The following is an 11,216-nucleotide window of genomic DNA, read 5'->3' as shown; positions in this document are numbered from 1 at the left end:
AGATGAGCGTGCACATGGCTCTTGCCTGGTCTCAAACCCCTTTGAGACAGAGCAGGAGTCACGTGTGGAAACAAAAAAATGTTCCCTGTGCTGCAAGTTTGCAGCACAGGGAGAAAATTAGACCCCTAGATTTCCAGGGGTCTAAAAAAAATTAAGTTTAAAAAAGCATGCCCTGAGGCAACTGGAGGCTGCATCCTCCATGGAGATGCTCTGGCTGCCAGAGCGTCTCTGTGGTTGGCCCCTCGCCCTGGTGCTAAAGCAGCTGCTTTAGCAGCAGGGCTCCAGTGCTGGTGAATAAGGGCTCAGGGGGGCTGGAGGAGGGGGGAGGGGACTACGGAGGGGACCCTGCCAGCCCCACCCACTCCCCCAGCCCCCTGATCCCTGCAGTGCCCGGCCCTACCCCCAGCCTGCCCTCGAGGGCCACCCCCCCAGATTCCTGTGGTGCCTGGCCCTAGCCCCCCCAACTTCCCTGAGGCCCCTGATCCCAGCAGTGCCCAGCCCCACCCCTGGCCTGCCCCCCAATCTCCCCAATCCCTGCAGTGTCCCAGTAGCTCAGGGCCCCAGAAGCTCCTGAGAGTGAGTAGCCCTGAGCTACTTGCCAGGGCAGCTTTTTGTACTGCTGGAGTCAGGACAGGGCAGCCTTTTATATTGCTAGGGACAGCACAGGTGCTGGCCCTGGGCTCTAGCTCCCCCTGACTGCAGATCTAGGAGGAACCAGGCAGGGTTACTTTGCCCCAAGTGGCACAATTTGCTCCTCAACAAAGTGCATGTCCAAGCACGTGCGTTGAGGCAAAAAGCTCCGGCTCAGATTTGCACCACTTCTATTTGAGCTGCTGCAAGTGCACATGCTTGCATGTGTGGACGCACCCATTGAGTATGATGATCCAGTCAGGTATGTATCTTACAGTATTTTCAACAAATCTGTATTTCCATACCTTGTTAATAAGAATATTGTGGGAGACAGTGTCAAAAGCATTGCTAAAATCAATGGAAATCATATCCACTCCTCTCCTCCCCTCCACCCAACCTGTCACCTTATCATACAAGGAAAGCAGGGTAGTCGGACATTACTTACTGGCTGATCTGGATCACTATGTTTTCCTCTAGGGGCTTCACCATAGAATCCTTTGTGACCTACTCCATAATCTTTCTAGGTATTGAAGTTAGACTGACTGGTATGTCATTCCCTGGATCCTCCTTCTTCCGTTTCTTAAAGATGAGCACTATATGGGCCTCTTCTCAATCATCTGGAACTTCACCTGACTTCCATGAATTCTCAAGAAAATAGCCAATGGCTCTGAAATTACCTCAGCAATTTCTTTGGCACCCTTTGTGTATTCCATGAGCCTTTGGCAACTTGAAAGCATTTTCCTTTTTAAAGTAATCCCTAACCTGTTCTTCATCATCTGGTAGATGTCCCTATTTGTGAAGATGCAAGTAAAAAAAAAGGCATTATATACTTCAGCCTTTTCTGCATCATCCATAACTAGATGCCTTTCACGTTCCATAATGGACCTATGGTCTTCCTCTTGCAGACCATACTTATACTTGTAGAATCCCTTTGTATTACCTTTTTGTCTCTTGCCAGCTGCATCTCAAATTCTGCCCTTATCTTCATAAATTTCTCCCTGCATGTCCATGCCATGCTCTTCTACTCTTCCCTAATATTATGAACAAGTTGCCACTTTATTTTTTAAACTCACTTAAGAGATTTCTGTCTAGCCACACTGGTCTTCTGCTGCACTTTGGTTATGAACAGCAAAAAAACTTCAAAAGGGATTTAAAAAGAAAGAGGGCCAACAAACAGAGGAAAGCTTAGCCCAAATCTGATTGTCGAAGAAAGGGTCAGAGCTGAGAAGAAAAGGGATAAGAAATGTGGCCCATTAGAAAGAAATGAGAAGGAAAGCAAGAAGGGGAAAATATGACAGTGTGAAAGCATTGTGATGTGATTCCTACCTCAAATGAATATAACTCTTGTTTTTCCCACTACGACTCATTTACAACATATAGGAACATTTACAGAAGTCAATATTCTATATCAAAGTTTCCATTCTAAACTAGGAGATTTGGTAGGAGCAGGGTCAAAATTGTTTGTGTCTTTTTTAGGTGCACCACAGAGAAAAGGATTTTGTTTTCACTGCTTATATTACTAAATAAAGTTTTGCAAAAGCTGTTGTAGTTGTAATATAGGAAAAGGAACTATGTTTTCTGAAAAATGCCAGTTGTCCTCATTCATGTTTTCTGTATTCAAAAGCTGAAATAGTACCTTTTTCTGTGCATTCAATAACTGGCAGAGTGACAAATCCTAAGGCTGAGTTATTGATCCAGCTGCACTTGGTGGTCGTATTCCCTTAGTCTTATGGAGTGGTAGTCTTGAATATAGTATACAAAACAATTATCATCAAAGCGAGTTTTATTTCATAGTATGGAAAATATTGTTGACTTGCATTACTTTCCATACCAATACAAAAATACTGGCAATAATGTGCAGCCCTACTATTTTCACTGTGGTACAAAGGCAAAGGTATTCATCTAATTACCCTATTTACTCAAATCCAAGACAAATCTTTTTTCCTCCATTCAACATAAGGAGAAAAGACCCTTGCCTTCAATTTCAATACAAGTGTGGGGGTGCTGGGGCAGGAGGCTGCTGCAGCTCTGACTTCAGCCCCAACCTGGGCTTGGGGTTTGAGTTGGAGCCACAGCTGCTGCCACCCCCCTCCTACCCAGCTGTCCTCCATAGCCCTCACCCAGGTCCCACTCATCATGCAGCAATGGCAGCAGTGACAGTATCTCTAGCCTTGGCTCTGGATTTGAGGTGCTGGGGCCAAGGCCAGGTCTGGTACAGGGGCCAGAGCTGCCACTGCCAAACCTCTGCTTTGTGGCCAGGCAGGGGCCAGAGCCATGGGCCAGAGAGGAACCAGAGCTAGATCTGGAGCTAGTGCTACAATAGAGGGTAAGTGGCAATGGAGGGGGGAAGCAGCAATGGTGACCAAATGTGGGGTAGATACCAAGAGGTGCAGACATGAAGGGGGAAGGTGGGAAAGAGGGTAATTGTTGGGGGAAGGTGACAGAGTATTCAGGCACCATGGGGTGGAGGCAGTTCCAAGTAGCTGCAGGCATGGAGGGACAGGAAGGACAGGTGGCAAATGGTGGGGTGCAGGCAGCATGGCAGACAAGCTGCAAGGGGGCACAGGCAAAAACAAGGGTGCAGGCAGCAGGGAGGCAAGTGGCAGAGGGAAGGAAGCAGGAAGTACTGGTACCACAGGAGGTTCAAATGCCAGGGCACATATGCACCAGGGGTAGTAGACAGCAGAGAAGGCAAATATTGGGGTCCGGCAACAAGAGGAGGCGATCAGGCCACTTCACTCCCATGACACATGGCCCCCCACCATCTACCTGCAGCTGCTGTTTGCCCCACTGCAGCAGTTGGGTGGGGGGCAAATTTAAGATGAACCTCCAATTATTAGATGCTACACATGGAACGTTTTAACAAATTAATACATTTTCCATGTTTAGAATCTAATTATTGGAAGCCATCTTAAACTCAAGGTCATCTTAGTTTGGGGTAAATATGATATTTGCTATCCATCCTCTTCCATTCCCCCTTGTTTATAAACACACAGCTTTTTTGCCCATTCCTCAAAGTTGTATTGAGGAAGTTTCAGTTAGTCTAAGGATTTCAGTGGATGATTCCCAACTATGGAAAATCCACCTAAACCCACCTCATAATACAAGATACCCACAATTACCAGTCTATCAGAGGGCCAACAGGCACTCAGGTTTGTCCCAAAAATGGGAAGTCTGGGCCAAGAAGGAATTGGTCACATGGGTTATTGCCGACTCAGTACTCATTCAGTCTTGACCTCTTCTACTGGACAGGAAGTTTGGAGTCCAGACTTCAAGTTAATGTTGTTCATCCCCGACAGAGACCCTGAGGGGTGATGATAGTCAATATATCACCTCAACTTTCCCATGAGTGAATTTGCAACCTATAGTAGCCCCTACTTGTAAAGGGAGAAATTTTCCACCGTCATCATGTATAAGAATCAGCCAATCAAATATAGTAACCACAATGAAGAAAAGTAAGGTAGCATGAATGTTCCTTGTTTGTCAGCAAGAGGCATGAGCCAGTGGTACTATCTCATCCTGCTCTCCTTCCTGGCTTCATTCTGTCTATAGGAAAATGTGAGAAGGAGTGGGAAGAGTGATCCCAGGAGTGTTCTCGCAGAATCTCCAAGAATAGAGAATGAAGACCCCCACCTACAATCAAAGGCCCCAGAGGGAGCAGGAAAACAACACTGAGGGAAGGGGCGGGGAGAAAAAGGGGTCCTAATCAGTGAGTGTGCCCAGATGTGATTAGGTTTTAAGTTCAGAACTATGAGTATCATCCTTAAAGCAGAGCTTCCTAATAGGGTTATAATCTGCATAATGGAATGTTCATCCACTTCTAAAAAATGTATTCACCAATTTTGCCAGCATTGGTTTCACTTAAACACTATCCATTATCCCTTTAATGAATCTGGCCCTTTGTTTCACTTTTTCTTTAATCTTGCTCCCCTGTATTCTATCCCTCGCTAGTGCCCCTGGTGATGGTAGAATGCCACTCATTCATCCCAGTGACATGTGTAGATTGGTAGAACAAAGCCTCATGATTTCCTTTCCTGAGGCAGCCTGTGCAGGGGCTGATTTGTATTTGCCATGTGGAAAGCTGTGCAGTGCCCCTTGCCAACTCCGTTGCTTTACTACTCAATCACCATCTTAAAATTTCAGGGACTTAATTGTGATCATTCCAGCCAGGTGTGTTGTACATAAAAAAGCTAATTACTTTACTTTCTGAAATGGCTAACTTACAGTTACATATACTTTCAGTTTGTTGATTTAATTAGAAGTTTTTCTTACTGAAGACTAAAGGGAAACCCATACATTTTGATGCATGTGATTTAGTCCTATCATCTTATTCAGCTGGAGTTACCAAGCCACTATGATAACATGTTCCTATGAGGAAGAGTGTTGATTCTTTCTATGTATGAGCAAGCAGCCTTAAAAATGAAAATATGATAGTATTAAATTACATTGTGAGTAATTAAATACTTATGGTTATAAAGCTTCATCAAACACTTAGTATTAAAGCCTTCCATGGTACATCATGTTGATTGTAAATGAGTAAAACAGAATGCCAATATTAGTTAAAATGCTCTTGAAGAGACTTAAACTCTGTCAATAACTATAAACGTGTAAATGCCAATAACCATGACTCTATCAATGTCTCTTTTTGTGCTTTTCAACTTGTTGGATTGACAAAATAAATGACAGATAACCGATTTTTGTGTGTTACACTGGAAGTATACAATATACAGAAGCAACTCTTCTCCCTTGGAATATTTTCCTTTGTAACTACTAAATCTAAATCAAGAGTACTATGCTAGGGAAGATGTTCAGAGAAAGAGTGCCAGGTAATCTGATAGTCTCTGGAGAGGAGGACAAAAAGATAATGAAGATCATCAATAGTTGGCTCAAGTGTTGGTGCTGTCTGGAAGACTTTGAGATATTCAAATATTGTTAGGCAATCTGAGGAAAAGGACTGTTTGAATCAAAAGTATGTCACCTCCTTAAATCAAAATTAAGGCATGTAAAACTGAAAGGGATGAACTTTAATGTAAAAAATGAGGAGAGAATGTCAAGAAAGAATTCTGCCATCTCCATGGCTGGTTTTTATACATAGGAAGAGGAAAAACATGTAAATGCAGATTCAACAAGGAATATATAAACCCCAGATTATAGGTGTAGGGATAGCAAGCCAAAAGAAAATACAAATATTTATGACAACAGTAGTCAGGTAAGTAATACAGAGAGTGAGAGGACTATACTTAACTGGTTAGGTAATTGGTTGATGTCAGAGATATATGCTGAGATATATGTATACAAATGCCAGAACTCTGGACAGTAAAATGGAGGGACTAGAACTATTCATGCGCGACATAAAACTGGGGAAAACAGAAACACAAGCCTTGCTAGCATAGAACCATGAAGCGGTATGTCTTGTTTATAAGAAAAGAAATATAGTAGATATGGCAGCTCTGTACATTGAACAAAAAATGTAGAATTCTTCTGTGCAGATCACACCCAGATGGGAGGCATCATCAATATAGAAGAGGATTGTACTATCATTCAGTGAAAAAATGGATGATCAAAAGACTAGAATAATAGAAATGGGATATATCTTAATAGCACAGATTTCAAGGCCATATGATAAAATCATACAAAATTAGGGTTGGAAGGGATTTCAGGTTGTCTAGTCCAAACACCTGCTCAAACCAGGACCATCCCCAGCTATGTCATCCCAGCCAAAAAGTCTTTTACACCCACAAGAGTTGCTATTTCTGGCCAGAATACTCAGGGGCACACATTGAGGATTGAACTCATAACCTTTTGGTTCATTACCTGGGCCACATAAGGCCCTGGGCCCACAAGCCACAGAATCTATACCTCTTACCTATTACCTAACACTTAGACATTAATAAGACTATGTGCACTAAACAAGAGGTTAACAACTAGAAACATCAGAACGGAAGAAACCTGGTTATATTAGTTGATTGCAAGATGAATGTGTATTACCAATGTCATGAAGCCATGAAAAAGCCAAATGTCATTCTAGGATGCATCAGGAGAACTACCTGCAAAACAGATACAAAAGTATTAATACTATGGAGCAAGGCACTAGTGGGACCTGATCTGGAATACTTTATACTATATTAGCCCTTCTATTTCATAAAGATTGAGTCCTCTAAAATTAGGCACAGAGAAAGACTACTAGGTTAAGCAGAGAAATGGAGGCCCTATCTTACTGGATATATGAATTAGCATGCCTCATTTAGTAAATAAGATGGAGGTTAGGAGGGGTAAGGCTGTTCTCTATAAATACCTCATGAGGGCAAATATCAAGGAGGAAGAAGCTGAAGTGAAATGGGCATAAATTCATCACAAATAAATTTAGGCTGGATATGAGAAAAACAACATTAGGGTTCTTCAAAAGGAATAGAAGTTCTTCTGGGAAACAACCTAAAATGCCATTGACTTAGGCTATGAAAATTTGCCTGTGTTACTAGGGACTGAACCCAATGACTCAGAAGATCACCTCCAGCCCTATGCTCCTGCATTCCCTATTAGCCCTCCCTAATTCATCTTTGCCCTATCAAAAGATTTTTTTTCCCAGTATACCTGTCTACAGCTGGCCCTCTATGTTTGACAGAAGTAACCAGCTGCAGCGCTAATGTGGCTATTTGGTAACAGGCAGCAGTTTGTTACATCATCATGTCTTCCCACTGGTAAGTGTCCATAACTGCTTTTGTGCTTTTCTTTTCTTATGCCTTAATTCCTAAGAGATTCAGAAACATGTTTATTTTTCAAACTCAAAATCAAGTGGGAGCTTTAAAACCTTTGTTCTGTAAAACTGAACTTTGCCAGAACTTGGTTGAGGAGCACAAGTATCAGATTATAGTGTAGGAAGCCACACTGTTAGAAGGCAGGATATGCTATAGCAGTAAACAGAAGTGCAATTAATTAGTATGATGTAACCAAAATAATATATAGCTCAAGCCAAAAGCCTCCTCTCTGATCTGCATCATGCTCTCGTGTCAGCAGTACAGGTCTACACAAGTAACACTCAAGTGCTTCACTGGAGATTCTGCATACGGAATAAGCAACAGCCTATGCTGCAGGTAACTGCTTTACAATGTGGCTCTGGAACAGGGTTCAAATTACACTTTGACTCTTGGCAGTGTCTGCAAAAATATTGGCCAGGGTCAGGGCTGGGCACACGGGTCCCCACCAGTACTGCAGGACTGGAGCCAGCAGCAGTAGCAACCAGACACTGCCACCTGGGCTGCTTAGAAAGGTGCAGGGCAGAATGGGGGCTGTGCATGGTGGCGCATGGGCTCAGGCTGCTTTGAGGGGAGGCGAAAAGTAGTGCTGCCTGGCCCACAGGGGGATCTCATCTCTTATGGGGGTCTTAACCCCTCCCCCCAACTCTCCCCCCAAAAGTTTTAACCCTGCTCTGGAAGAAGTATTTCATATTAAGACTGCTTAAATTTCTCCCCCCTCCAAGCTTTTTTTGTTTTTTGCGGTGTTAGTTAAGAGGTAGATGGAAGAGAATAGAATATTTTCCAACCAATTTTTTATTTCCTTCACATGTATTCTATCAGAAGATTTCTAGTAATCTAAGTGCAAAGGACTTCTATGTTTTCTGACTCTGTTACTGGGTGTGGGCCTCCAGTAAGCTATGCCACAGCAGCCTACATAGCTCAGAAACATTTGAGTTGATTGTAGTATTAGAAACAAAATATGGAGAAGACATGGGATTCTTTATATTTTTGTGGTCTGCGCAGTATTAATAGACTTGTTGTGCACATGTAATATTGGAGGAATTTGAATTCAAACACCATATTTCATCCTAAACTGAACTAGAGAAATGTTTACATAACAGCTTTAGCTTCAGAGCAGCACAGGAAAGCTAATACTTTACAGAAAGGTGTCTGGAGACCAAATGAAATTTTTCAACTGTCCAGCAAAATGAGCCTGGTTGCAGTCCCCTGACTGCTATGGAGGTGATGATCTGATTCTTGGTACAAGCAGCTAAGTCTTTACAGTCCACCAGATTAAAGCACTGGTCAAGCCTTAGAGACTAGATATTCCCACATGAAATATAATACAACATGAAATAGCCAAAAAAAAAAAGAGAGAAAGACAGCCTGTGCTTTTAAGCAACTACTCTTTGACAATAAGGTTGAGTGTAAGCAGATGTTGTTGCTGTATAAACAACAAAGCCCTTTGTCCAGATAGGCCTTAAGAGCTTATGTTCTAATGGACTGGTGGATGGCCTTGATTTACACAGTTTAGCAATGAAGTTGGAAATACCTTTTTATAACCCTAAAGATAACTATCTCTCTAATGCCAAGTATTTTGTGATAACTTTATGACCCGTAAAGATAGTGAGTTTACCTAGCAACAAAGCAGATGCTTAAGGGGTCCTGCTAACTAGGTTTTGCACTCTTGTCAAAGGTAATGGCTTAAAAGGTAAGTTTTGATTTTAAAGTAAAAGCTTTAAAGGTTGAGGTCTATAGACAAAAGCTGAAGAAATACTAGTATTTCACAGGAGACTTTCTGACCTCTTCTTATCTACGTCCTGTCCTCTAGCCTCCTTTCTCTAACATGGTACACAGGCAAACTTTTTAATTTGGGTATCCTGTTCCTTTCATTCACTACATCATTTCATCTTTTTAAATAAATGACTCTTATTGCAATTTGTTTTTATTGTGTATAATTGGTGAAAAGAATATGTGTGGGCAGTTAGGGGCCCTAGTTGAGGGCCTTGTTACATGTTACACTGAAGGGTACAAATATTGATCAGCTTAGTGCTAGCTTGCAGCCACACCTTCAATTTGAGCAGCACGTGGGAAGTGGCCACACTTTAATGGAACAAAAGCTGGGTCATATGGATCAAGAGATAATGCTGCCCTGCAGTGGTGTAACTTTAAGCTGTATAACAGGTGCTTTAAACCACTTAGAGGTGTTAACGTGCAAACAATCTAGGGGTTAAGAGCCCCAGAAGCTGCCCAAAATTAACCTGCAGCAAGGCCCTGAGAGAGCAAAGCAGTACTACAAGACAACCAGGAATGTGAAGACATTCCTTAAAACATGAAGTGCAAGATAAGGGGCAAACAGGTAGCAGAAGCAGTGAGCGCCCTACGTAGCATTCATGGTCTACTGATATGGGCTATGCACAGTCCATTGTGCTATAGCAAGTGGTGTGACCCCTTCAGTCCAGGACTGAAATACTTACGAAGCATGGGTGGAAGTGTGCATTCTCACTACTTGGTACTCTGTGAAAACACAGTGTAGGATGTGGGGTATCTATAGGAGACTAATGGAGTGGGCACAGCATTATTTTTCCCTGTTGCTGTAACTAATAAAGTAGCACTGACAAAGAGTACTTGGTTATTCTTGCTGCAGTGCTTTCATCATATCAGTACAACAACTACATTATAATGAACCCTTACGGAACCAAAAGAGAAATTCATTGGGAAGGTACTTGCTATAATAGGGCAGTTAATTTTTGCATCATTATAACAAAAAAATGTTCCTCCTGTTGAAATTCTTGCATGCATGGGTTTGTTATAATGCATTTGTACTATATTTGGATCACATAAGATTCATTTTGTCTAAATGGTGTAGTACATTTCAGCATTGCTGAAAGCAACTTTTCCCAGCAATACAGAATTATTTTATTGGTTTTTTTTTTTAAGATTATAATTAACCCTAAAAATTATCTCCCTGTATGTTTGTCTAATTTTCCTACACTAAATCTATATTGTGCTAGCCCACTGAATCCAAACTATTTTGAACAACTGGTAAAGATTTTTTTTCTGGGAAAAATAAATAGCCACTAACAGCTTATAAAAAATGTAATGGCCATATTTATGACTAAAGATATTGGGTATATCATTTTAAATGTTTAAAGAGTTTGTGATATTTCATCATTTGATAGGATGACAAAACTGTGATATGCAAACCATTTTTATGGCAATAACACTGAAATGTCTTTAAAAAAAGACAATCTCCAGAAAATGCTTAATATGCAGGTTCTTAAATGTATAGATTAGATCTTTATTTAACTCTCACTATCAAATGTTAAAGAGCATTCATGAGCATTTGTGGTGTTAGTATAAACAAAATGTATTATAAATGACTTTTTAATTTGGATTTAAGCACTTTTCCTCTCTGTATCTTAAATTCTTTATTAATTGAAAGAGACTTTTGAGCTTTAACTCAAATAATGCCCTAAGCTTCACATATTTGCTGATTAAAAAGTTGTGCATAAATCTGATGAAGAATATGTAAATATATTGAGCTGTTTTATTCATTTTACTTTTATTTTCTGTAAATAAATATGCTATTTATTTCAAACCTTGGACTAAGTTTTCAGACAAAACAAGGTCAACTCTCAAAAAATACCAGATCAACTAAGAGCAAAGGTCAATGGTTTGTAATGCTGGGTGTTAAAGGTGGTAGGTCAATGTGCAAAGCTGTGGGATTTGCTGTTGTACTGCATAGGGAGTTTCATTTTTAAGCATAGCTGGATGGCTGTGGTGTGGGTTGCTGTGATCTATACTTGTTGCATGGGAGAATGTGCTACCTGAACTTGGTGGCAGCCTGGC

General features: G+C 41.3%; 1 long non-coding RNA gene across 1 annotated transcript in view; it reads left to right on the top strand.

The window, feature by feature from the left end:
* Window positions 1-6,896: 6,896 nt before the first annotated feature.
* The window catches only part of LOC109298176, a 12,307-nt gene continuing 7,987 nt past the window's right edge, over window positions 6,897-11,216 (top strand). The window contains exon 1 of the long non-coding RNA XR_002097508.1: window positions 6,897-7,328. This is a non-coding gene — a long non-coding RNA (uncharacterized LOC109298176). The remainder of the gene's footprint in view (window positions 7,329-11,216) is intronic.

This window comes from Gavialis gangeticus, unplaced genomic scaffold (genome assembly GCF_001723915.1).
Source record: "Gavialis gangeticus isolate Ggan-Ray unplaced genomic scaffold, GavGan_comp1, whole genome shotgun sequence".
Classification (NCBI taxonomy): domain Eukaryota; kingdom Metazoa; phylum Chordata; order Crocodylia; family Gavialidae; genus Gavialis; species Gavialis gangeticus.
The sequence above is the reverse complement of the archived record's forward strand: the minus strand, read 5'-3'. Positions and strand labels throughout refer to the sequence as shown.